Raw genomic sequence first — 27,820 nt, forward strand, 5'->3', positions numbered from 1 at the left:
TTGAACAGGATGGTTCTGAATTAAATGCTGGGCCAGGTTCAACGCATTGAAGACCACCTGCAATTCCAGAATGTTGATCGAGAGGAGAGATTCCTCCTTGGTCCACCGACCCTGAAGGGAGTGTTGCTCCAGCACCATGCTCCAACCTCTTAGACTGGCATCTGTCATCAACAGGACCCAGTTGGATATCCAGAAGGGACGACCCCTGCACAATTGTAGGTCCCGGAGCCACCAGTGTAGCGACAGACGGACCTCCAGAGTCAATAAGATCATTTGAGATCTGATCTGGTGAGGCAGGCCGTCCCACTTGGCTAGAATCAGCCTCTGGTTGGGGCGAGAATGGAATTGAGCATACTCCACCATGTCAAATGCGGATACCATTAGGTTCAGCACCCGCCTTGCCGAATGTATCGACACTTTCGGACGAGAAAGGAAGCAACAAATCCTGTCCTGAAGCTTCAGGACTTTCTCCTGAGACAAGAAAAACCTCTGGTTGTGACTGTCCAATAACGCTCCCAGGTGCATCATGCTCTGAGCAGGGACCAGGGAGGATTTCTTCCAGTTGATGAGTCACCCGTGGGCTTGTAGAAACCGGACCGGCATATCCAGATGACGTAGGAGAAGATCTGGGGAATTTGCCAGGATTAACAAGTCGTCCAGATACGGCAGTATCCTGACCCCTTGACGGCGGAGTACCACCGTCATCACCGCCATGACTTTGGTGAAGACTCGCGGAGCCGTTGTTAAACCAAAAGGTAACGCCCGAAACTGGTATGGAGGTTGCCAATAGCGAACCTCAGGTATTGTTGATGTGACACTGCTATAGGAATATGCAGGTAAGCATCCTGTATGTCCAGGGAGACCATGTAGTCCCCAGGTTCCAAGGCCAGAACTATAGAGTGAAGGGTTTCCATACGGAAATTGGAAACCTTCACAAACCTGTTCAATGCCTTGAGGTTGAGAATGGGCCGGGAGGACCCATTCTGTTTCGGGACTAGAAACAGCAGAGAATAGTACCCCCGGCCCCTCTGAGCAAGAGGCACCTATACTACGACTCCTGTATCCAGGAGGGTCTGTACCACCAAGTGTAGAGTTTTTGCCTTTGTCTGGTCCAAACGGACGTCTATCTGGAAAAATCGATGAGGGGGTCGGTATTTGAAGGCTATGGTGTAACCCCGAGTGACGACTTCCCGTACCCAGGCATCTGAAGTGGTCTTCAACCATTCCTGGGTATACCCCAGAAGCCGGCCCCCCACCCTGGGATCCCCAGGGGGAGGCCCGCCCCGTCATGCGGCAGGCTTATCGGTCTTGGTGACTGGCTGACGGGCAGCCCAGGCTCTTTTGGGCTTCGGCTTACCAGGTTTGGAAGTGCGGGCCTGCTTATGGTACGCCTGACCTTTTGCTTTACCTAAAGGACGAAAGGGGCGAAAGGACGTACCTTTAGCCTTCGACACAGAAGGAGTGGTATTAGGCAGACAGGCAGTTTTGGTAGTAGCCAAGTCAGCCACTATCTTATTTAAGTCCTCCCCAAACAGAATATCTCCCTTGAAAGGGAGTACCTCCAGGGTTTTTCTAGAATCCAGATCCACAGACCAGGATCTCAGCCACAATAGTCGGCGAGCCAGGACTGACGTAGTAGAAGCCATGGCTGCCAGAACACCGGCATCAGAAGCCGCCTCTTTAATATATCAAGAAGCTGTGACAATATATAACATTGTCTAGCATGGTCAGAAGAGATTTCAGCTTCTAACTCCAAGGCCCATGCTTCAATAGCCTCTGCAGCCCATGTAACTGCAATAGTGGGCCTTTGTGCAGCATCCGTGAGGGTGTAAATCGCTTTCAGACAACCCTCCACACGTTTATCCGTAGGCTCTTTTAGAGATGTGACGGTAGTGACAGGTAGAGCTGAGGAAACCACCATCCTAGCCACATGTGAGTCCACTGGAGGAGGTGTTTCCCAATTCTTAGACAGCTCTGGCGCGAGGGGATAGCGAGCCAGTATCTTCTTTTGAGGCACAAACTTCGTACCCGGGTTTTCCCAGGGTTCCTGACGTATATCCACTAGGTGGTCAGACTGAGGTAAAACTTGTTTAATCATCTTCTGACGCTTGAACCTATCTGGTTTCTTAGGAGGGACGGATGGCTCGGGATCATCCGTAATCTGCAGAATTCACTTAATAGCCTCCAAAAGATCAGGAACATCCACATGTGAACTATCCTCCCCATCAGCCGTATCTGAGTCAGAACCTGAGGGGTCAGTATATGTGCCGTCTTCATCAGACTAGGTGTCAGTGACAGCAGTGGATTGTGAGTAGACAAGCGCTCGCTTAGAGGACCTCTTGGACTTAGGCGAGCGTTGGTCAGACTTTTTAGTAGTCAAGGACTGGTTCAACTTCTTTAATTGAGCAGATAAATCGTCCGCCCACGGCAGGTTAGCTGCAGGGACCACATACGGTTGTACCAGCATTGGGGGTCCCCTAGGGGGAGTTAGTTTATGAACTAGCATATGCAGAAGCGTGGAAAAAGCGGCCCACGGTGGGTCAGTATGTGCCTCCGTTGCCACAGTCCCACTGGGGGGCAAGGAGCCCCCAGAACCAGAGCCCACAGCTGCTATATTCTCCTCATATGGCCCTGTGGCTTCAGCAACACCAGCAGTGTGTTCAGCCCCAGAACCGTTACCCTCAGAAGCAGACATGATATAACTTGCAGTATCAGGTAACACAGTACAATTATCAGCAGCACTATACCTCTAAACCCAAACCCCTGCGCAGTGTAGTCAGCACCAGCAGAGATAAAGGAGAGATATGGTGACTAAATCACAGAGAAAATACGTAATGCAGTATATCTTTGTGAAAATCCTATATTAGATAACACCTGACGCACCAAGCCCCCTCAGGTTATAGAATATAGGGATAGCAGGTTGAGTGAAAGACACAAAATGGACACCACTCAGCTATCAAATGCACACACAGATAGTCACAGTCTGTACAATGCAGAGGTTATTACTGACAATAATACTGCACTGGACTAGCTTACACAGCTATATAACAATAGATATAACAGTACACAGTAAGAACTGGATGTATATCACAGGGTAATTGTACTATAAAACCCTGACTAAATGCACACTTTCTTACTAACACTGACTAAAAAGGCAGGTAAAATACTTAAGTGTCATGTAAAGTCACAGCGCTGACAACCAGGCGGCTTCACATAGGAGGATTTGCCCAAGCAGTCCCAGGAACAGTGAGCTGAGGGATAATGGCGCCACAGACACTGCCAGGGAGTGAGGAAGAGACAGATATGCAGCTCCAGGGCGGGAACACTTGCTGGAAATGGCGCCCTGGGGCTGGGGGAGGGGCTTCAGGTCTAAGCTCTATCCCCCTGCTGGCAAAACCACTGGGTACTGTGGGCGATATAAGAATTGGTTTAGAGAGAAAACCTGACCTGCGCCCATGCCCTGGTGATCTAGTGGGATCGCCTGTACTGCCACAGTGTCCACCGCCAGCGCGCGCGGCCCGCCACCCACTGACCGCGCCAGATCGCGATAAAGACCAGGTCCCGCAAGTGGGACCCACTTACCACCTCCCGAAGCGCGGCCACGCGATCCCGGAGAGCCCCAGCCGTGTGTGTCTAACGTGAAGAAAACCGGAGCCTCCGCTGTAGGTACCCGGCCACCAGGGCTCGGGAGTGTACAGCGCCGCTGGGGGAGAGATGGAGCTGCAGCAGGCAATGTCTACTGACATCCAGCACAATCTGTGCCTCTGCTGCAGCCCTTGTAGTCTTCTTTTTTCCTCAGAAAAAGCTTTTTCTAGAGCTGCTGAGCAGCCCCTCCTGTTACATGCTTGCACTGCAAGCACCAACTACAAACTGAGCTCCTGTGCATGGAGGCGGGGTGATATAGGAGGCGGCGCTATGCATCATGGGAAGTAGGTCAAAGCTTTTGAGCCGTTTAACCTGCACAGCAAAAATACCCTCTCCCTGTAGGTGGCGACTTTCTGATCGCAGGGCTGCAAAACTCGCTGCGTAGCGCTCAGGTCTGAATTCCCCCCTTTGTCTGTGTGACAGGAAGGAGGAAACTGATTCATGCAGTTATCTCCTTTTACAGTGTCATTTATTTATTATCCTGATTGGATGGAAAAGACATGGAGGGCTTACCCCCGGAGATAGTGTATTACTGTATAGAGTGCTGTGACCCCTGTGTAGGTATTATACCATCTTCTTTCTGTGTGAACATCTGGCTGTATGATATCCCCTGGGAGAAGGGAGGGGCCTTTTCAGGACTTGATTTGAGCGAATAAACATAATTTGCCTTAAGACGACCGCTTCATCTTGTGACCAGCAGGGGTATGCCAAACGTAGCCCCGTTCTGCTGCCCAGGGTAACCCTGGCATCTCCAAGCTCCGCCTTCAGCCAACTACCATGAAGAGCCCTGGTCAGGTGACCAGTGGGGATCAGTCATCACCACACAGGTGTGGTAAGACAGCGTGTTGACGCATACGGAGCCGAACCGAGCCACGGGAACAAAGAGTCTGGTGGTGGCAGCATTGTACCCGCCACCTGTCCAGTGGGTGGAGTCAGTAACAGGCGATTGAAAGCGTGAATCCTCTAATTGGCCAGATCCCGTGTGACCTAAACCCATTCCGTGACAGTGGGACGCGCGGCCTTAGGAAGCGTCTGGTCACAGCGCTCTGTTCCTCTCCACTACCTATATTGTCTCATGTGATCACTGAATAAGAAGCTGCGATTCACATACGAAATGAGTGTCATATAGCCATTATTATAAGAGATTGTCTTCTTATATATATTTCTCTACACGTGTGTTACACCATTACCTGTGCACCTCTGCATCCACTACTATATATCACTACTAAATATATATAATCCTTAATAATAATAATAAACTTCTGCTTGTTATTTTGAATAACATTATAGTAAAGTGCGTAATAACTCTCCATTTGATATTTGATAGCCTTGCGTTAGAAACACCCAACTGAGAACAGGGCTGATGGCGGAGGAGGGTGTAGGATAAGAGATTGCTGTAGTGACTGAGCAATGAGAATATGTGACTTCTGTAATAAGTGTTTATTACTCACCTGTGCTGATATCTGTTGGGATCTCCTCCTCCTTACACTGCTGATCACCCCTCACATACGTCTCTTCTTCTCCCTCTATATCTTCTGCCTTTATATCAGTCACATACGTCTCTTCTTCTCCCTCTGTATCTTCTGTCTTTATATCAGTCACATACGTCTCTTCTTCTCCCTCTATATCTTCTGCCTTTATATCAGTCACATACGTCTCTTCTTCTCCCTCTGTATCTTCTGTCTCTATATCAGTCACATACGTCTCTTCTTCTCCCTCTGTATCTTCTGTCTTTATATCAGTCACATACGTCTCTTCTTCTCCCTCTATATCTTCTGCCTTTATATCAGTCACATACGTCTCTTCTTCTCCCTCTGTATCTTCTGCCTTCATATCAGTCACATACGTCTCTTCTTCTCCCTCTGTATCTTCTGCCTTTATATCAGTCACATACGTCTCTTCTTCTCCCTCTGTATCTTCTGTTTTAATATCAGACACACGTTCTACCTAAAAAGAAAAAAAACCCCACTATAATGACATTTGCATACAGTCACATTAAACGGAGGTGAAACAGTATAAAATCAATGTATAATACACACAGCTCCTCTACAGATCATATAGTGACAGTCACTTTGGTATATTGGGGAGACCCTAAATCCTACCTACCTGATCCTCCTGTGGGATCCTGTGATTCTCCTCTGTACAATCCTGGGAATACAGAGGACGGGGACATCTCTCTGGGGTATCTCTGTTACTGGGCCCATCTGTAGGAGACACACAGTGACTGAGTACAGTGTATATATGTGATTATCAGATGACGTGTGTATATAGGGGCCCCCATACCTGCTCTCCCCTGTACAATACCTGACAGTCTCCTCTTACCCAGTGATGTGAGGGGGCGGTGATTCGCCATCATCACGTCCTTGTACAGACCCCTGTGTTCCTCTATATACACCCCCTCCTGCATAGAGACATAGACAGTGACATTCTGACACCTTATAGACACCTGACACACACAGTGATACAGTCATCACCCAGACACGTCCCCTGGTGTACTGTATAATGCCCCATTCCCAGCAGTCACCTCTCCAGTCATCACCCAGACACATCCCCTGGTGCTACTGTATAATGTCCCATTCCCAGCAGTCACCTCTCCAGTCATCACCCAGACACATCCCCTGGTGTTACTGTATAATGTCCTATTCCCAGCAGTCACCTCTCCAGTCATCACCCAGACACATCCCCTGGTGTTACTGTATAATGTCCCATTCCCAGCAGTCACCTCTCCAGTCATCATCCAGACACATCCCCTGGTGTTACTGTATAATGTCCCATTCCCAGCAGTCACCTCTCCAGTCATCACCCAGACACATCCCCTGGTGTTACTGTATAATGTCCCATTCCCAGCAGTCACCTCTCCAGTCATCACCCAGACACATCCCCTGGTGTTACTGTATAATGTCCCATTCCCAGCAGTCACCTCTCCAGTCATCACCCAGACACATCCCCCGGTGTTACTGTATAATGACCCATTCCCAGCAGTCACCTCTCCAGTCATCAGCTGAATGATCTTGTTGGTGAGTTCCAGGATCTTCTGGTCATTGTGTCTCTCATGTATTGGTGAGTGAGGTGGAGGCACCGTGATGGGGCTCTGGGTCCTGCTCAGTCCTCCTGACACACAGGGACGGCTGCTGGATGTCTTCTTCACTACTGTGTAATCCTGCAAAATGAGGGAAACATCAATATCATTGTAAATACTCCCAGATCACCTTCCCAGTCATGTCCCTGTATTATTACCTTAGATAAAAGTGACATCACTGTGACGCTCCCAGATTCCCTCACCTCCCCAATCATGGGGGTCATTCCGAGTCGTTCGCTCTGTAAATTTCTTTGCATCGCAGCGATTTTCCGCTTAGCGCGCATGCGCAATGTCCGCAGTGCGACTGCGCCAAGTAAATTTGATATGCAGTTAGGATTTTTAATCACGGCATTTTCATCGTTCTGGTGATCGTAATGTGATTGACAGGAAATGGGTGTTACTGGGCGGAAACAGACCGTTTTATGGGCGTGTGGGAAAAAACGCTACCGTTTCAAGAAAAAACGCAGGAGTGGCCGGAAAAACGGGGGAATGTCTGGGTGAACGCTGGATGTGTTTGTGACGTCAAACCAGGAACGACAAGCACTGAACTGATCGCAGATGCCGAGTAAGTCTGAAGCTACTCTGAAACTGCTAAGAAGTGTGTAATCGCAATATTGCGAATATGTCGTTCGCAATTTTAAGAAGCTAAGATTCACTCCCAGTAGGCGGCGGCTTAGCGTGAGTAAATCTGCTAAAATCTGCTTGCGAGCGAACAACTCGGAATGAGGGCCCATGTCTCTATATTATTACTTTAGATATATGTGATGTCACTGTGACGCTCCCAGATCCCCTCACCTCCCCAGTCATGATCCTGTATTATTACTATAGATATAAGCGATGTCACTGTGACACTCCCAGATCCCCTCACCCTCCCCAGTCATGTCCCTGTATTATTACTATAGATATAAGTGACGTCACTGTGACACTTCCAGATCCCCTCACCCTCCCCAGTCATGTCTATGTATTATTATAGATATAAGTGATGTCACTGTGATGCTTCCAGACCCCCTCACCTCCCAGTCATGTAAATGTATTATTACTATAGATATATGTGATGTCACTGTGACACCAAAAAGAAAAATAGAAAGACTCTGTGCTGGGGCACTCTTATGATTGTAGTCAGACAATAAAACTTAACTTTTAATTCAATATTAAAATAAGAATTTACTTACCGATAATTCTATTTCTCATAGTCCGTAGTGGATGCTGGGAACTCCGTAAGGACCATGGGGAATAGCGGCTCCGCAGGAGACTGGGCACAAAAGTAAAAGCTTTAGGACTACCCGGTGTGCACTGGCTCCTCCCCCTATGACCCTCCTCCAAGCCTCAGTTAGGATACTGTGCCCGGACGAGCGTACACAATAAGGAAGGATTCTGAATCCCGGGTAAGACTCATACCAGCCACACCAATCACACCGTACAACCTGTGATCTGAACCCAGTTAACAGTATGATAACATGAGGAGCCTCCAGAACAGATGGCTCACATCAACAATAACCCGATTTAGTTAACAATAACTATGTACAAGTATTGCAGACAATCCGCACTTGGGATGGGCGCCCAGCATCCACTACGGACTATGAGAAATAGAATTATCGGTAAGTAAATTCTTATTTTCTCTGACGTCCTAGTGGATGCTGGGAATTCCGTAAGGACCATGGGGATTATACCAAAGCTCCCAAACGGGCGGGAGAGTGCGGATGACTCTGCAGCACCGAATGAGAGAACTCCAGATCCTCCTCAGCCAGGGTATCAAATTTGTAGAATTTAGCAAACGGGTTTGCCCCTGACCAAGTAGCTGCTCGGCAAAGTTGTAAAGCCGAGACCCCTCGGGCGGCCGCCCAAGATGAGCCCACTTTCCGTGTGGAATGGGCTTTTACAGATTTTGGCTGTGGCAGGCCTGCCACAGAATGTGCAAGCTGAATTGTACTACAAATCCAACGAGCAATAGTCTGCTTAGAAGCAGGAGCACCCAGCTTGTTGGGTGCATACGGGATAAACAGCGAGTCAGATTTTCTGACTCCAGCCATCCTGGAAACGTATATTTTCAGGGCCCTGACTACGTCCAGCAACTTGGAGTCCTCCAAGTCCCTAGTAGCCGCAGGTACCACAATAGGCTGGTTCAGGTGAAACACTGAAACCACCTTAGGGAGAAATTGAGGACGAGTCCTCAATTCTGCCCTATCCGTATGAAAAATTAGGTAAGGGCTTTTATAGGATAAAGCCGCCAATTCTGACATGCGCCTGGCTGAAGCCAGGGCCAATAGCATTACCACTTTCCATGTGAGATATTTTAAGTCCACAGTGGTGAGTAGTTCAAACCAATGTGATTTTAGGAACCCCAAAACCACATTGAGATCCCAAGGTGCCACTGGAGGCACAAAAGGAGGCTGTATATGCAGCACCCCTTTGACAAACGTCTGAACTTCAGGAACTGAAGCCAGTTCTTTTTGGAAGAAGATCGACAGGGCCGAAATTTGAACCTTAATGGACTCTAATTTTAGGCCCATAGACACTCCTGTTTGCAGGAAATGAAGGAAACGACCCAGTTGAAATTCCTCTGTAGGGGCCTTCCTGGCCTCGCACCACGCAACATATTTACGCCAAATACGGTGATAATGCTGCACGGTTACATCCTTCCTGGCTTTGATCAGGGTAGGGATGACTTCATCTGGAATGCCTTTTTCCTTCAGGATCCGGCGTTCAACCGCCATGCCGTCAAACGCAGCCGCGGTAAGTCTTGGAACAGACAGGGTCCCTGCTGGAGCAGGTCCCTTTGTAGAGGTAGAGGCCACGGGTCCTCCGTGAGCATCTCTTGAAGTTCCGGGTACCAAGTCCTTCTTGGCCAATCCGGAGCCACGAGTATAGTTCTTACTCCTCTCCGTCTTATAATCCTCAGTACCTTTGGTATGAGAGGCAGAAGAGGGAACACATACACTGACTGGTACACCCACGGTGTTACCAGAGCGTCCACCGCTATTGCCTGAGGGTCCCTTGACCTGGCGCAATACCGGTCTAGTTTTTTGTTGAGGCGGGACGCCATCATGTCCACCTTTGGTTTTTCCCAACGGTTTACAATCACTTGGAAGACTTCTGGATGAAGTCCCCACTCTCCCGGGTGGAGATTGTGTCTGCTGAGAAAATCTGCTTCCCAGTTGTCCACTCCGGGAATGAATACTGCTGACAGTGCTATCACATGATTTTCCGCCCAGCGAAGAATCCTTGCAGCTTCTGCCATCGCTCTCCTGCTTCTTGTGCCGCCCTGTCTGTTTACGTGGGCGACTGCCGTGATGTTGTACGACTGGATCAACACCGGCTGACCCTGAAGCAGAGGCCTTGCTTGACTTAGGGCATTGTAAATGGCCCTTAGTTCCAGGATATTTATGTGAAATGACGTTTCCATGCTTGACCACAAGCCCTGGAAATTTCTTCCCTGTGTGACTGCTCCCCAGCCTCTCAGGCTGGCATCCGTGGTCACCAGGACCCAGTCCTGAATGCCGAATCTGCGGCCCTCTAGAAGATGAGCACTCTGCAACCACCACAGGAGAGACACCCTTGTCCTCGGAGACAGGGTTATCCACTGATGCATCTGAAGATGCGATCCGGACCATTTGTCCAGCAGATCCCACTGAAAAGTTCTTGTGTGGAATCTGCCGAATGGAATCGCTTCGTAAGAAGCCACCATTTTTCCCAGGACCCTTGTGCACTGATACTTGGCCTGATTTTAGGAGGTTCCTGACTAGCTCGGATAACTCCCTGGCTTTCTCCTCCGGGAGAAACACCTTCTTCTGGACTGTGTCCAGAATCATCCCTAGGAACAGCAGACGTGTCGTCGGAATCAGCTGCGATTTTGGAACATTTAGAATCCACCCGTGCTGTCGTAGCACTACTTGAGATAGTGCTACTCCGACCTCTAACTGTTCCCTGGATCTTGCCCTTATCAGGAGATCGTCCAAGTAAGGGATAATTAAGACGCCTTTTCTTCGAAGAAGAATCATCATTTCGGCCATTACCTTGGTAAAGACCCGGGGTGCCGTGGACAATCCAAACGGCAGCGTCTGACACTGATAATGACAGTTCTGTACCACAAACCTGAGGTACCCTTGGTGAGAAGGGCAAATTGGGACATGGAGGTACGCATCTTTGATGTCCAGAGACACCATATAGTCCCCTTCTTCCAGGTTCGCTATCACTGCTCTGAGTGACTCCATCTTGAATTTGAACCTTTGTATGTAAGTGTTCAAGGATTTCAGATTTAAAATAGGTCTCACCGAGCCGTCCGGCTTCGGTACCACAAACAGCGTGGAATAATACCCCTTTCCCTGTTGTAGGAGGGGTACCTTGATTATCACCTGCTGGGAATACAGCTTGTGAATGGCTTCCAATACCGCCTCCCTGCTGGAGGGAGACGTTGGTAAAGCAGACTTCAGGAACCTGTCGAGGGGGAGACGTCTCGAATTCCAATTTGTACCCCTGAGATACTACCTGCAGGATCCAGGGGTCCACTTGCGAGTGAGCCCACTGCGCGCTGAAATTCTTGAGACGGCCCCCCACCGTACCTGAGTCCGCTTGTAAGGCCCCAGCGTCATGCTGAGGACTTGGCAGAAGCGGGGGAGGGCTTCTGTTCCTGGGAAGAGGCTGCCTGCTGCAGTCTTTTTCCCCTTCCTCTGCCCCGGGGCAGAAATGAGTGGCCTTTTGCCCGCTTGCCTTTATGGGGACGAAAGGACTGAGCCTGAAAAGACGGTGTCTTTTTCTGCTGAGAGGTGACCTGGGGTAAAAAGGTGGATTTCCCAGCCGTTGCCGTGGCCACCAGGTCCGATAGACCGACCCCAAATAACTCCTCCCCTTTATACGGCAATACTTCCATTTGCCGTTTGGAATCCGCATCACCTGACCACTGTCGCGTCCATAACCCTCTTCTGGCAGAAATGGACAGCGCACTTACTCTTGATGCCAGAGTGCAAATATCCCTCTGTGCATCTCGCATATATAGAAATGCATCCTTTAAATGCTCTATAGTCAATAATATACTGTCCCTTGTCCAGGGTATCAATATTTTCAGTCAGGGAATCCGACCAAGCTACCCCAGCACTGCACATCCAGGCTGAGGCGATTGCTGGTCGCAGTATAACACCAGTATGTGTGTATATACTTTTTAGGATATTTTCCAGCTTCCTATCAGCTGGCTCCTTGAGGGCGGCCGTATCAGGAGACGGTAACGCCACTTGTTTTGATAAGCGTGTGAGCGCCTTATCTACCCTAGGGGGTGTTTCCCACCGCGCCCTAACCTCTGGTGGAAAAGGGTATAATGCCAATAATTTTTTAGAAATTAGCAGTTTTTTATCGGGAGAAACCCATTTTTCACACACCTCATTTAATTCATCTGATTCAGGAAAAACTACGGGTAGTTTTTTCACACCCCACATAATACCCTTTTTTGTGGTACTTGTAGCATCAGATATGTTCAAAACCTCCTTCATTGCCGTGATCATGTAACGTGTGGCCCTACTGGAAATCACATTTGTTTCCTCACCGTCGACACTGGAGTCAGTGTCCGTGTCTGGGTCCGTGTCGACCATCTGAGGTAACGGGCACTTTAGAGCCCCTGACGGTGTTTGAGACGCCTGGACAGGTACTAACTGATTTGCCGGCTGTCTCATGTCGTCAACAGTCTTTTGTAAAGTGCTGACGCTATCACGTAATTCCTTCCATAAGACCATCCAGTCAGGTGTCGACTCCCTAGGGGGTGACATCACTATTACAGGCAATTGCTCCGCCTCCACATCATTTTCCTCCTCATACATGTCGACACAATCGTACCGACACACAGCACACACACAGGGAATGCTCTGATAGAGGACAGGACCCCACTAGCCCTTTGGGGAGACAGAGGGAGAGTTTGCCAGCACACACCAGAGGGCTATATATATATACAGGGATAACCTTATATAAGTGTTTTTCCCTTATATAGCTGCTGTATTGATTAATCTGCCAATTTAGTGCCCCCCCTCTCTTGTTTTACCCTGTTTCTGTAGTGCAGGACTGCAGGGGAGAGTTAGGGAGACGTCATTCCAGCGGAGCTGTGAGGGAAAATGGCGCTTGTGTGCTGAGGAGATAGGCCGCCGAGAAGGGGGCGGAGCCTTTCTCCCGCTTTTTAAAGGAAAACTGGCAGGGGTTAAATGCATCCATATAGCCCAGGAGCTATATGTGATGTATTTTTTGCCATCTAAGGTGTTTTTATTGCGTCTCAGGGCGCCCCCCCCCCCAGCGCCCTGCACCCTCAGTGACCGGAGTGTGAAGTGTGCTGAGAGCAATGGCGCAAAGCTGCGGTGCTGTGCGCTACCTTATTGAAGGCAGGACGTCTTCTGCCGCCGATTTTCCGGACCTCTTCTGTCTTCTGGCTCTGTAAGGGGGCCGGCGGCGCGGCTCCGGGACCCATCCATGGCTGGGCCTGTGATCGGTCCCTCTGGAGCTAATGTCCAGTAGCCTAAGAAGCCCAATCCACTCTGCACGCAGGTGATTTCGCTTTTTCCCCCCCCGTAGTCCCTCGATGCAGTGAGCCTGTTGCCAGCAGGACTCACTGAAAATAAAAAACCTAAACTTAAACTTTTCACTAAGCAGCTCAGGAGAGCCACCTAGTGTGCACCCTTCTCGTTCGGGCACAAAAATCTAACTGAGGCTTGGAGGAGGGTCATAGGGGGAGGAGCCAGTGCACACCGGGTAGTCCTAAAGCTTTTACTTTTGTGCCCAGTCTCCTGCGGAGCCGCTATTCCCCATGGTCCTTACGGAGTTCCCAGCATCCACTAGGACGTCAGAGAAAATAAGATTAAGTAGCACACAACTTCAAAGCGTTATTTTATGTATATATGCAAATTACCAGTTTATTTTGCATAATTGGCACCCCATAGATGGAGTTGTACTTGATAGTGAATAACTGCCTAGGTGAGAATATTTGACTTAATAAATAATTACTTGAATGTCTCTGTCTATACCTAATATCACAAGACAGATTAATTATCCCCACAGGGTTCATCGTTCAGCGGTCTCTATAGTTGCAAATAATTTCTTAACATTGTCCCTCTCAAAGATACAAGTCATAGATCTCAGTGAGTAAAAGTGTTGCCTCTATGGGTACTTAAACACCTGCTGCTCTACGTTGAGACAGTGGTGTTACCATGAGGCTTTTAAATTCAAAGGATTAGTACCTTCTTGAGGTCTAACCATCAAAAAGACATTGGTTACAAAGCCTGTATCTCTCAATGCCCCTTGCAGAAGGGGGGCTATTAGTATCTGGTGTCCTCTTTGTTGTGGGGGTTCATGATACCTAAAACGGATCCATATCACATACCCCTCGTATTTTTATAAAGAAGGTCTCACATAGAGTGCCCAGGTAGACAGTGAAAATTAGATGGAAAATAGATGGTAGGTGGGTAGTTTCCTTCTGCTGTTCAGCATATAGGTTTACTGCACCTAGTATTCATTGCAGGTCTCCCCATCAATTACTTACCAGGTCTACCAGAGATTGGCTTCCAAGATCAGAAGAGATTGGGCTTATCCTGTGGAGTATGGCAGTAATCTTTGCTGAATGAGTGAGTACTCTTACCAAGCAGGAAATAAGTGCTTCTGCTGTCCAACCGGATGAGAGAGCACGTTCAGAATAAAGTAAAGAGAAGAAAGAAGAGAAAGAAGAACAGAGAAAATGAAAGATGATAATGCAGCTAGCCAAGTTTTACAGGTAAAGATATGCGTGAGGTTGGCAATCCAGGGTTACACAGTCTTATTGGCAACAAAATGACCAAATTGTGACATAAATTAAATTCAAAACTCATATAAGAAACTGTGGGGTATATTTACTAAGGTCCCGATTTTGACCGAGATGGTGTTTTTTCTTCAAAGTGTCATCTCGGGAATTGACTAAACTCAAATCACGGCAGTGATGAGGGCATTCGTATTTTTATTACGGCTGTGTAGTAAAAATACGATGGAATACACCATCGGTCAAATACGCCTGTTATTTTGGTAGAACTCTGTAATTTACTAAAATTTGTATTTCACAAACACTGCCGGCAATAGCCAAACACTGCCGTGAAAAAATACAAATCGTAAAAAAAAGCCATTTTAAAACAGACCTGCTTTTTTTTTACCGTGTTCTGATAGTCATGCACGGATCCATGATATCCATGCATGGTTATCAGTGGGAATGGGTGGGAAATGATGGAAAATTTGAAAAAAAAAAATGAGTGGGGTCCCCCCTCCTAAGCAAAACCAGCCTCGGGCTCTTTGAGCCAATTCTGGTTGAAAAAATATGAGGAAAAAAATGACTGGGGTTCCCCCATATTTAATCAACCAGACCGGGCTCTGCGCCTGGTCCTGGTGCAAAAAATACGGGGGACAAAAAGTGTAGGGGTCCCCTGTATTTTTTGAACCAGCATTGGGCTACACTAGCCAGGTACATAATGCCAGAGCCAGGGGACACTTTTATTGTGGTCCTGGCGTCCCTGGCATTACATCCCCAACTAGTCACCCCTGGCCGGGGTACCCTGGAGGAGTGGGAACCCCTTAAATCAAGGGTTCCACTCCCTCCAGCCACCCAAGGGCCAGGGGTGAAGCCCGAGGCTGTCCCCCCCATCCAAGTGCGGCGGATGGGGGGCTGATAGCCAAGTGTCAAAATTCAGAATATTGTTTTTAGTAGCAGTACTACAAGTCCCTGCAAGCCTCACCCGCAAGCTGGTACTTGGAAAATCACAAGTACCAGCATGTGGTGGAAAACCGGGCCCGCTGGTAACTGTAGTACTACTACTAAAAAAATACCCAACAAAAAACAGGACACACACACCGTGACAGTACAAGTTTATTACATACATGCACACCTCCATACATACATACTTACCTATGTTCAGATGTCGACTCGGCCCACGTCTCGTCGTCGATTCCAGGGTACCTGAAAATAAAATTATACTCACCTAAATCCATTGTGTCGTGTCCTTTTGTAATAATCCACGTACTTGGCAAAAAAACAAACCGCATACCCTATCCACGCACTGAAAGGGGTCCCATGTTTACACATGGGACCCCTTTCCCCGACTGCCAGGACCCTCCCTGACTCCTGTCAAAGAGGGTCCCTTCAGCCAATCAGGGAGCACCACGTCGTGACACTCTCCTGATTGGCTGTGTGCTCCTGTAGTGTCAGTGAGGCTGCGCACGGCAGAGATACAATGTAGCGCCTATGCGCTCCATTGTATCCAGTGGTGGGAACTTTGCGGTCAGCGGTGAGGTTACTCATATTTTCCTCATATTTTTTCAACCAGGACCGGTTCAAAGAGCCGAGGCTGGTTGTGCTTAGGAGGGGGGACCCCACGCATATTTTTTTCCTATTTTAAACTATTTTTTATTTTTTTAAAGATGCACAATGAAACCCTGTACGGATCTCACAGATCTGGCCGAGTTTCATTGTTTTAATGTCGGCAGTGTTTTACTATTCACTCCCGTAAAACACTGCCAAAAAGTACAAATGACATCGACATCGGAAAACACGAAAATGTAAAATACGACAGCTTAGTAAATTAGTCGGAAAAAATTCCAAAAGTTGCAGTTTAACACACTCGATGTAATTCGTGTTTGAACTTTAACCTCATTCTGAAAATTACGAATTTTAGTAAATATACCCCTGTATGTTGAAAATCTGCACCATGGATGCACCTGGTTGATAAATGAGACAGCTCCTATAATTGAGAGGCCAATATATTTACTGAAAACAGAGGCTTATCCTGCCGCAGAGACATTCTGGTATATCACTCAAAAAACTAATCGTCCGAGTGCAGAAGAAGAAAACACTTATTTCTTGCAGCTGAATTGCTGTTTACCAGCAAGGGTTAAGTGATAATAATAAGATTATAGGTGGACCTTTGTCCTGGAGTATGTGATGATCAGCTGTTGTATTACATGTCTGTTATACCAGAGAGTGATTGGTAACCTGTGAGATACTAATCATACCCAAATAGAAACATTCACATTGTATGACTTCTCAGTATCTACTAATTACTCAAATGTTAAATCAGCAAATTCGAAAATTACACTTAAAAGTAAGCATATAGAGTACAATCAAAAAAGTCCAAATGGGCAATAACTGGACCGGGGAACCCCTGGAGTGGGTATGGGCTGCGCAGTCCCAATACCCAAGTGGACCAAATGGACCGTTTCACCTCAAGTGGGCTTGTTCTTTTTTCTTTTTCCTTTTTGCTATGCATTTTACTGACTCTGGGAACACCACCGACATTTGAAATCAACACACCATGTGTAAATTGGTAATATAGTCGGTTAGGGACTAATATCCATCAAAGGTTATAGTCTTATGTTTCAACCTGTTGCGGAACTACCCACTTTGTAGTCACTGTGACACCCCCAGATCCCCTCACCTCACCAGTCATGTCCCTGTATTATTACTATAGATATAAGTGACGTCACTATGATGCTCCCAGATCCCCTCACCTCCCCAGTCATGTCCCTGAATTACTACTAGAGATATAAGTGACATCACTGTGATGCTCCCAGATCCCTTCACCTTCCGAGTCATGGCCCTGTATTATTACTATAGATATAAATGACATCACTGTGATGCTCCCAGATCCCTTCACCTTCCGAGTCATGTCCCTGTATTATTACTATATATATTAGTGATGTCACTGTGACACTCCCAGATCCCCTCACCTCCCCAGTCATGTCCCTTTATTATTACTATAGATATAAGTGATGTCACAGTGACACTCCCAGATCCCCTCACCTACCCAGTCATGTCCCTGTATTATTACTATAGATATAAGTGATGTCACTATGATGCTTCCAGATCCCCTCACCTCCCCAGTCATGTCCCTGTATTATTACTATAGATATGTGATGTCACTGTGACACTCCCAGATCCCCTCACCTCCCCAGTCATGTCCCTTTATTATTACTATAGATATAAGTGACGTCACAGTGATACTCCCAGATCCCCTCACCTCCCCAGTCATGTCACTGTAATGATACGATCATAATGTAAATCTTGCATGCTAATGTTTCAACAATAAATGGATACAAAGTATTTAGAAGAAACAATAATGGTGAATTTTATCAGTTAAAGAAAACAATTTAGTTTTATCCTTTATTTATATGGTGCCATAAGGAATCTGCAGCGCCCATTACACAGTACATAAACAAATGAGCAGAAAACACAGTGTGAGACAATATGGGACAAATACAAGGTATATGCAGAAAACCAGGGGTTAGGTGCCATCAAAGGGAGTATGGAGTATAAGATAGTGTAAGTAATAGTGTTCACTCTAGGATTTGGGCAGGGCGCCGGACTGTGAGAGGCAGAAGTGTGTGCGCTGAAAAAGGGGTGTGTCCATGCAAAATAAAGGGTGTGGTCATTTCACGTAATAAAAGAGGGCGCTTCAGCCCACAGACGTTAAAACGGGGCGTAAGCGGCTGGCGGCGTCACTGTTTGGGGCATGCCCAGCACCTATGGAGGTGCTGGGCTTCCCCCAAGCTCTCTCACAGCGCGAATGGATGCCGCGCGCATGCGCATGGCATCTTTACAAACTGGGAGGACAGGAAGCGGGTGGCTGTTCTAGCAGTGCGCCGCAGAAATGGCAGGGCGGAATTTGCCCTTAAGAAAAAATCGGGCAGGGCGCTGCACCCTGCTAAAACAGCCTAGCGTGAACACTAAGTAAGAGAAGGCAAGGCACATGATGGAGAAGGCCCTGCTCTTGCGAGCTTACAATCTAAAAGGTGAAGGGCTAACAGACCATGGTGACATAGAAGGGGTAGACTGCGAGCGTGGACAAGAGGGTTAGGAGGATAGTTGGCTGGGGTTGATGAAGAAGTGGGACTTGAGAGCTCAATTGAAGTTTTGTAGAGAGTCGGATGGGGGAGAGGTAGAGAATTCCAGAGAAAGGGAGCAGCACGTGAGAAATCTTGTAGGTAGGAGTGGGAGGAGGTAATCAGTTGGCAGGAGAGGCGGCGTGCACTTTATTGAAATAAGGAGTTGCTTTTTCGTCCTGTAAGTTAATCAGCTTTAACAGGAGCCAGTGAAGGGCTTGTAGAAGAGGGGAGGTGGACGTAGTACATTTGGTGAGGAAGATGAGCCAGGCAGCAGCATTGAGGGTAGATTGGAGTGGAGATATGTATGTGTTAGGGCTGCCAGTCAGGAGGAGAGTACAGGAGAGGGAGGAGGGAAGGATTACACCAAGACAGCGCACTTGGCGGCTAGAGAAGATAGTAGTGCCATCAGTAGATAATGACATTGTGGGAGGTGAGGTTATGCGGGAGGGAGGGAAGATGATCAGCTCGGTCTTAGACATGTTAGGTGTAATAAAGCGCTGGGACATCCAAACAGAGACAGCAGTGAGACAGTTGGAGATTCGAGTGAGGAGAGCAAGAGAGAGGTCCGGAGACAGGAAAGATAGATTTGAGTGTCATCAGCATAGAGATGATATTAGAAATCAAAATAATGAATGAGCTTACCTAGTGAGGACGTATAGAGAGAGAAAAGAAGAGGTCCAAGGACAGAACCTTGGGGGACATCTACAGTTAGTGGAAGAGGGAGGAGGTGGAGTCATGAGAGGAGATAGAGAAGTAACGGCCAGACAGATAGGAAGAGAGAGCAGTATCACGCAGACCAATGGAGTGAAGGATTTGCAGTAGGAGAGGGTGGTCCACAGTGTCAAAAGCAGCAGAGAGGTCAAGAAGAATAAGTAGAGAGTAGGATTTAGCAGCATGGAGGTCATTGCAGACTTTTGTAAGGGCAGTTCACTGAAGTGGGGAGGACGGAAGCCAGACTGGAATGGGTCAAGCACTGAGTGTGAGGAAAGAAAGGAATATTATAACACAGGCCGCTCCCCCTGTAGAGTAGGATGCCACAGGCTGCTCCTCCCGTCTATTATGACAACACTGTCCAGTGGCGTAACTAGAAATTTTTCTCCCCCAAGCCAAAAAATCCTTCGGCCCCCCCTCCCCCCCCCCCATACACCCCGTAATTGGCACTAGCAAAGGTAGAAAAATGCGTGCGCCGCAGGCGCGTGCTGGCAAAAGGGGTGTGGCTTTGTCAAAATGGGCGTGGCTTTGCGTGGAGGGCGTGGCATTGCAGGAAAAGACTACCTTATACCCCAGTTTTGCAACCTGCACGCCCAGACGTTGGCCACCACAGGAAAGAAAAATAATCCTGATTCATGCCCCTTACATTATTTGTCATTTTTCCTCCTTATAGTAATGCCCAGTATACATTATGCCACATACTGCAATGGCCCTTAGACATTATTCCACACACAATCAGTGATCGAGCTGAGCCAAAAAAAAAGTGGGTCCCAGGGACCCTTCACTTTTAAAAATTGGGGTCCTACCGGTCTTTTTCTGGGTCCCATCGGAATGAAGGTTCTTATTAATTTTAATCTTGTTTGGACATTACAAAAGTGTTGCAAGATGGGGGGGATGGGGTGACAATGCTGCTGGGCTGTGTAGCATGCAGGACACCCTGCACCAGAGCTCTAACTAGACATTTTGGTGCCCTTAGGCAGAAAGTGAATTGGTGTTAGACCACTGAGACCTTAAAGAACAGGTAGTGCGCGCCGTAGGTGCGCTGCAAAATTTTAGGGGCGTGGCTTCATAGGGAAGGGGCGTGGCCACATAACAGTGTCAATTCACATTACACCACACAGTAGTGGCGCTTATATACATTGCACCAGGTAGAACCTCTTATGCACACTGATCCAGGTAGATCACGTCATACACTTTGCTCCAGGTACAGCACGTCATACACTTTGCACCAGGTACAGCACGTCATGCACTTTGCACCAGGTAGAGCACGTTATCATACACAGTGCGCCAGGTAGAACACGTTATACACACTGCGCCAGGTAGAGCACGTTATCATACACATTGCGCCAGGTAGAGCATGTTATCATACACATTGCCGCTAGGTAGAGCAAGTTATCATACACATTGCATCAGGTAGAGCATGTTATCATACACATTGCCGCTAGGTAGAGCAAGTTATCATACACATTGCCGCTAGGTAGAGCAAGTTATCATACACATTGCATCAGGTAGAGCACGTTATCATACACATTGCGTCAGGTAGAACACGTTATTATACACAATGCGCCTGGTAGAGCACATTTTCATACACATTGCGCCAAGTAGAACACGTTATTATACACAATGCGCCTGGTAGAGCACGTTATAATACACATTGCACTAGGTAGAACACGTTATTATACACATTGCACTAGGTAGAACACGTTATTATACACATTGCACTAGGTAGAGCACGTTATCATACACATTGCACTAGGTAGAACACGTTATTATACACATTGCGCCAGGTAGAGCACGTTATAATACACATTGCACTAGGTAGAGCACGTTATTATACACAATGCGCCAGGTAGAACACGTTATAATACACATTGCACTAGGTAGAACACGTTATTATACACATTGCGCCAGGTAGAACACGTTATAATACACATTGCACTAGGTAGAACACGTTATTATACACAATGCGCCTGGTAGAGCACGTTATTATACACAATGCGCCAGGTAGAACACGTTATTATACACATTGCACTAGGTAGAGCACGTTATCATACACATTGCACTTGGTAGAACACGTTATTATACACATTGCGCCTGGTAGAGCACGTTATTATACACATTGCACTAGGTAGAGCACGTTATAATACACATTGCACCAGGTAGAGCACGTTATCATACACAATGCGCCTGGTAGAGCACGTTATTATACACATTGCACTAGGTAGAACACGTTATTATACACATTGCGCCAGGTAGAACACGTTATAATACACATTGCACTAGGTAGAGCACGTTATTATACACATTGCACTAGGTAGAACACGTTATTATACACATTGCGCCAGGTAGAACACGTTATCATACACATTGCGCCAGGTAGAGCACGTTATCATACACATTGCGCCATGTAGAACACGTTATTATACACAATGCGCCTGGTAGAGCACGTTATTATACACATTGCGCCAGGTAGAACACGTTATTATACACAATGCGCCTGGTAGAGCACGTTATTATACACAATGCGCCTGGTAGAGCACGTCAGTGATCGCAAAAACGCGCTATAGCGCGTTTTTTACCCGTTTTTGATGACATGGGACTCCAGTTTACAAAGTGGGCGGGTCCCCGGGGACGCGCTCCTCATTCCGCCAATCTGTAAGGGGGATTTGTTTAACTGACATGCAGGCCTCGTGCTGCATGATATAAAGAGGAGGTGGGGCCAGTTTCCCCTCCTCTTTGGTGCCAGGATGCTTGCGGAGGCCGGGTGACTCGGTGTCCGTAAGTTTAAGTTTATAGTGCGTATAGGGGACGGGGGTTGCCACAGGGACTCTTTTGAGGTGCTGGCAATTATGTGCAGGGATCGGAGTCCTTGATCTAGTGGGTAAAGCTGGACAAAATGCCTGGGGCTTCCCGCGGTGCCGTCTGAGGCAGTGGCCGCGCTACCGCTCTTGCCTTTGATGTGTTCTCTCAAAGCAAGAGCGGTAGCACGGCCACTGCCTCAGACGGCACCGCGGGAAGCCCCAGGCATTTTGTCCAGCTTTACCCACTAGATCAAGGACTCAGATCCCTGCTGACAAGTGGTGCGTTCAAATCCCGTCAGTCAGTCCGCTATGGCCACCCGGTGAAGTATGGTGGCGGTATTCGTATAGCTGCGGCCGTGACTAACACGTGTGAGTGTTTGCCTGGGTTTGTTATGGGGTCCGGGGTTCCCGTGGCGACGGTGCAGCTGTTGCAGGGACTCAAGTAGGAAGTGTTCGGTGACTAACTAGCTCCTTTATTGCAGCTGTAAAGGTTCCCTGGCTGGCGTCTTCTGAGGGATGGGGGCTGGAGCTGTGGTCGGCTGTGTTTTTCCCCAAAGGTGATGTGATGGATTGCCTGATAGTTTTTTTGTTTTTTTTTGGACGCGGCAGACTAAGCGCCGGACGGTGTGTGTACAGTGTATATCTCACACCATATCCCGGTCTCTGCGCTGCCGTGTACTGACCACTTGCTGCCCGTTGTATTTGTGCCTGCATATGGGCTCACGCTGTGCCAGGGTGTAAGTGGAGGGGGCCAGTTACATGCATGTGTGCCCGCGATTGTAAGGGGAGAGGGTCAATGTGTGCCCAGGGTATAAGAGGTGGAGGATTATGAGATGAGCAGCTGCTGTGTGTGTGTGTCTGGGGTATGAGGTGTGTGTATGTGTGTCTGGGGTATGAGGTGTGTGTGTGTGTCTGGGGTATGAGGTGTGTGTATGTGTGTCTGGGGTATGAGGTGTGTGTATGTGTGTCTGGGGTATGAGGTGTGTGTGTGTGTCTGGGGTATGAGGTGTGTGTATGTGTGTCTGGGGTATGAGGTGTGTGTGTGTGTCTGGGGTATGAGGTGTGTGTGTCTGGGGTATGAGGTGGGCAGATGCTGTGTGTGTGCGTCCGGGGTATGAGGTGGGCAGATGCTGTGTGTGTGCGTCCGGGGTATAAGGTGGACAGACGCTGTGTGTGTGTGTGTGTGTGTGTGTGTGTGTGTGTGTGTGTGTGTGTGTGTGTGTGCGCGTCCGGGGTATAAGGTGGGCAGATGCTGTGTGTGCGTCCGGGGTATAAGGTGGGCAGATGCTGTGTGTGCGTCCGGGGTATAAGGTGGACAGACGCTGTGTGTGTGTGCGTGTGCGTGCGTCCGGGGTATAAGGTGGACAGACGCTGTGTGTGTGTGTGTGTGCGTCCGGGGTATAAGGTAGGCAGATGCTGTGTGTGCGTCCGGGGTATAAGGTGGACAGACGCTGTGTGTGTGTGTGTGTGTGTGTGTGTGTGTGTGTGTGTGTGTGTGTGTGTGTGTGCGTCCGGGGTATAAGGTGGACAGACGCTGTGTGTGTGTGTGTGCTTCCGGGGTATAAGGTGGACAGATGCTGTGTGTGTGTGCGCGTCCGGAGTATAAGGTGGGCAGATGCTGTGTGTGTGTGTGCGTCCGGGGTATAAGGTGGACAGACGCTGTGTGTGTGTGTGTGTGTGTGTGTGTGTGCGTCCGGGGTATAAGGTGGACAGACGCTGTGTGTGTGTGTGTGTGCGTGCGTCCGGGGTATAAGGTGGACAGATGCTGTGTGTGTGTGTGCGTCCGGGGTATAAGGTGGGCAGATGCTGTGTGTGCGTCCGGGGTATAAGGTGGACAGACGCTGTGTGTGTGTGCGTGTGCGTGCGTCCGGGGTATAAGGTGGACAGACGCTGTGTGTGTGTGTGTGTGTGTGTGTGTGTGCGTCCGGGGTATAAGGTGGGCAGATGCTGTGTGTGCGTCCGGGGTATAAGGTGGACAGACGCTGTGTGTGTGTGTGTGTGTGTGTGTGTGTGTGTGTGTGTGTGCGTCCGGGGTATAAGGTGGACAGACGCTGTGTGTGTGTGTGTGTGCGTGCGTCCGGGGTATAAGGTGGGCAGATCCTGTGTGTGTGTGTGGTGGGTAGCCGCTGTGTGTGTGCCTGGGGTATGATGCACTGTGTCTCGGCGCTCTACCTGGTGCAATGTGTCTCGGCGCTCTATCTGGTGCAATGTGTCTCGGCGCTCTATCTGGTGCAATGTGTCTCGGCGCTCTATCTGGTGCAATGTGTCTCGGCGCTCTACCTGGTGCAATGTGTCTCAGCGCTCTACCTGGTGCAATGTGTCTCGGCGCTCTACCTGGTGCAATGTGTCTCGGCGCTCTACCTGGTGCAATGTGTCTCGGCGCTCTATCTGGTGCAATGTGTCTCGGCGCTCTACCTAGTGCAATGTGTCTCGGCGCTCTACCTGGCGCAATGTGTATAACTTGCTCTGCCTGGCGCAATGTGTATAACTTGCTCTGCCTGGCGCATTGTGTATAACGTGCTCTGCCTGGCACAATGTGTGTAACGTGCTCTGCCTGGCACAATGTGTAACGTGTTCTACCTGGTGCAATGTATATAACGTGCTCTACCTGGTGCAATGTGTATAACGTGCTCTACCTGGTGCAATGTATATAACGTGCTCTACTGGGTGCAATGTGTATAATAATGCACTCTAACGTGCACAATGTGTATAAAGTGCTCTACCTGGCGTAATGTGTATAACGGGCTCTGCCTGGCGCAATGTGTATAAAGGGCTCTACCTGGTGCAATGTGTATAATGTGCTCTACTTGGAGCAAAGTGTATAGCGAGCTCTACCTGGTGCAATATGTATAAGCGGCACTACTGTGATGTAATGTGAATTTGCACTATTACGCCCCTTCCCCATGAAGCCACGCCCCTCAAATTTTGCGGCGCGCCTTCGGCGCGCACTGCCTGTTCTTTACGATCTGATAAGTTGGAGCACCAATTCACTTTCTGCCTAAGGGCACCAAAATGTCTAGTTACAGCTCTGGTGCAGGGTGTCCTGCATGCTACACAGCCCAGCAGCATTGTCACCCCATCCCCCCACCTTGCAACACTTTTGTAGTGTCCAAATAAGATTAAGATTAATAAGAACCTTCATTTCGATGGGACCCAGAAAAGGACCGGTAGGACCCCAATTTTTGAAAGTGAGGGGTCCCTGGGACCCACTTTTTTGGGGGATTAGCGCGATCACTGGCACGTTATTATACACATTGCACTAGGTAGAGCACGTTATCATACACATTGCGCCAGGTAGAACACGTTATCATATAGTGTTCCCTCTAGGCTGTTTTAGCAGGGCGCCGCGCCCTGCCCGTTTTTTAACAGGCAAAACCCGCCCTGCCCTTTTGCGGCGCCCTGCTATAACAGCCGCCCGCTCCCTGCCCTCCCGGCGTGTATAGATGCCGTGCGCATGCGCGCGGCATCCATTTACGCATTGGGAGAGGGCTGGGGGAAGCCCAGCACCGACGGAGGTGCTGGGCACGCCCCCAACAGTGACGTCGCCGGCCACAGACGCTCTCTATAGTAGCGTCTGTGGGCCGCACCGCCCCCTAAAATGACGGAGGCGTGACCACGCCCCCTAATTTGCGTGGCCACGCCCCCATTTCAGGCGCGCGCGCGTGTGCCCCGCTGAGTCCGGCGCCCTGCCCCAGTTCACTCCTAGAGTGAACACTAATCATACACATTGCGCCAGGTAGAGCACGTTATCATACACATTGCGCCAGGTAGAACACGTTATTATACACATTGCGCCAGGTAGAGCACGTTATTATACACAATGCACTAGGTAGAACACGTTATTATACACATTGCGCCAGGTAGAACACGTTATTATACACAATGCACCTGGTAGAGCACGTTATTATACACAATGCGCCAAGTAGAACACGTTATTATACACAATGCGCCAGGTAGAGCACGTTATAATACACATTGCACTAGGTAGAACACGTTATTATACACAATGCGCCTGGTAGAGCACGTTATTATACACATTGCACTAGGTAGAACACGTTATTATACACATTGCGCCAGGTAGAGCACGTTATTATACACATTGCACTAGGTAGAGCACGTTATCATACACATTGCGCCAGGTAGAACACGTTATCATACACATTGCGCCAGGTAGAGCACGTTATCATACACATTGCGCCAGGTAGAACACGTTATTATACACATTGCGCCAGGTAGAACACGTTATTATACACAATGCGCCTGGTAGAGCACGTTATCATACACATTGCGCCAGGTAGAGCACGTTATAATACACATTGCACTAGGTAGAACACGTTATTATACACAATGCGCCTGGTAGAGCACGTTATCATACACATTGCACTAGGTAGAACACGTTATTATACACAATACGCCTGGTAGAGCACGTTATTATACACATTGCGCCAGGTAGAACACGTTATTATACACAATGCGCCTGGTAGAGCACGTTATCATACACATTGCGCCAGGTAGAGCACGTTATAATACACATTGCACTAGGTAGAACACGTTATTATACACAATGCGCCAGGTAGAGCACGTTATCATACACATTGCGCCAGGTAGAACATGTTATTATACACATTGCGCCAGGTAGAGCACGTTATAATACACATTGCACTAGGTAGAACACGTTATTATACACAATGCGCCAGGTAGAGCACGTTATCATACACATTGCGCCAGGTAGAACACGTTATCATACACATTGCGCCAGGTAGAACACGTTATCATACACATTGCGCCAGGTAGAGCACGTTATCATACACATTGCGCCAGGTAGAACACGTTATTATACACATTGCGCCAGGTAGAACACGTTATTATACACAATGCGCCTGGTAGAGCACGTTATTATACACATTGCCGCTAGGTAGAACACGTTATCATACACATTGCGCCAGGTAGAACACGTTATCATACACATTGCGCCAGGTAGAGCACGTTATCATACACATTGCGCGAGGTAGAACACGTTATTATACACATTGCGCCAGGTAGAACACGTTATTATACACAATGCGCCTGGTAGAGCACGTTATTATACACATTGCGCCAGGTAGAACACGTTATTATACACAATGCGCCTGGTAGAGCACGTTATCATACACATTGCGCCAGGTAGAGCACGTTATAATACACATTGCACTAGGTAGAACACGTTATTATACACAATGCGCCAGGTAGAGCACGTTATCATACACATTGCGCCAGGTAGAACACGTTATTATACACATTGCGCCAGGTAGAGCACGTTATAATACACATTGCACTAGGTAGAACACGTTATTATACACAATGCGCCAGGTAGAGCACGTTATCATACACATTGCGCCAGGTAGAACACGTTATCATACACATTGCGCCAGGTAGAACACGTTATCATACACATTGCGCCAGGTAGAACACGTTATCATACACATTGCGCCAGGTAGAGCACGTTATCATACACATTGCGCCAGGTAGAACACGTTATTATACACATTGCGCCAGGTAGAACACGTTATTATACACAATGCGCCTGGTAGAGCACGTTATTATACACATTGCGCCAGGTAGAACACGTTATCATACACATTGCGCCAGGTAGAGCACGTTATCATACACATTGCGCCAGGTAGAACACGTTATTATACACATTGCGCCAGGTAGAACACGTTATTATACACAATGCGCCTGG

At 48.3% G+C, this 27,820-nt stretch overlaps 2 protein-coding genes across 2 annotated transcripts in view; one reads left to right on the forward strand and one right to left on the reverse strand.

Annotated features, from left to right (window-relative positions):
• The window catches only part of LOC135039833 (zinc finger protein OZF-like), a 41,200-nt gene extending 35,786 nt beyond the window's left edge, over window positions 1–5,414 (reverse strand). The window contains exon 1 of the mRNA XM_063954762.1: window positions 5,097–5,414. The gene's annotated coding sequence lies outside the window, so the exon portion shown is untranslated. The remainder of the gene's footprint in view (window positions 1–5,096) is intronic.
• Window positions 1–27,820, forward strand: part of LOC135039834 (oocyte zinc finger protein XlCOF6-like) — a 135,810-nt gene that overhangs the window by 69,489 nt on the left and 38,501 nt on the right. The gene's annotated exons all lie outside the window — the stretch shown is intronic.

Source organism: Pseudophryne corroboree, unplaced genomic scaffold (genome assembly GCF_028390025.1).
Source record: "Pseudophryne corroboree isolate aPseCor3 unplaced genomic scaffold, aPseCor3.hap2 scaffold_713, whole genome shotgun sequence".
Classification (NCBI taxonomy): Eukaryota; Metazoa; Chordata; class Amphibia; order Anura; family Myobatrachidae; genus Pseudophryne; species Pseudophryne corroboree.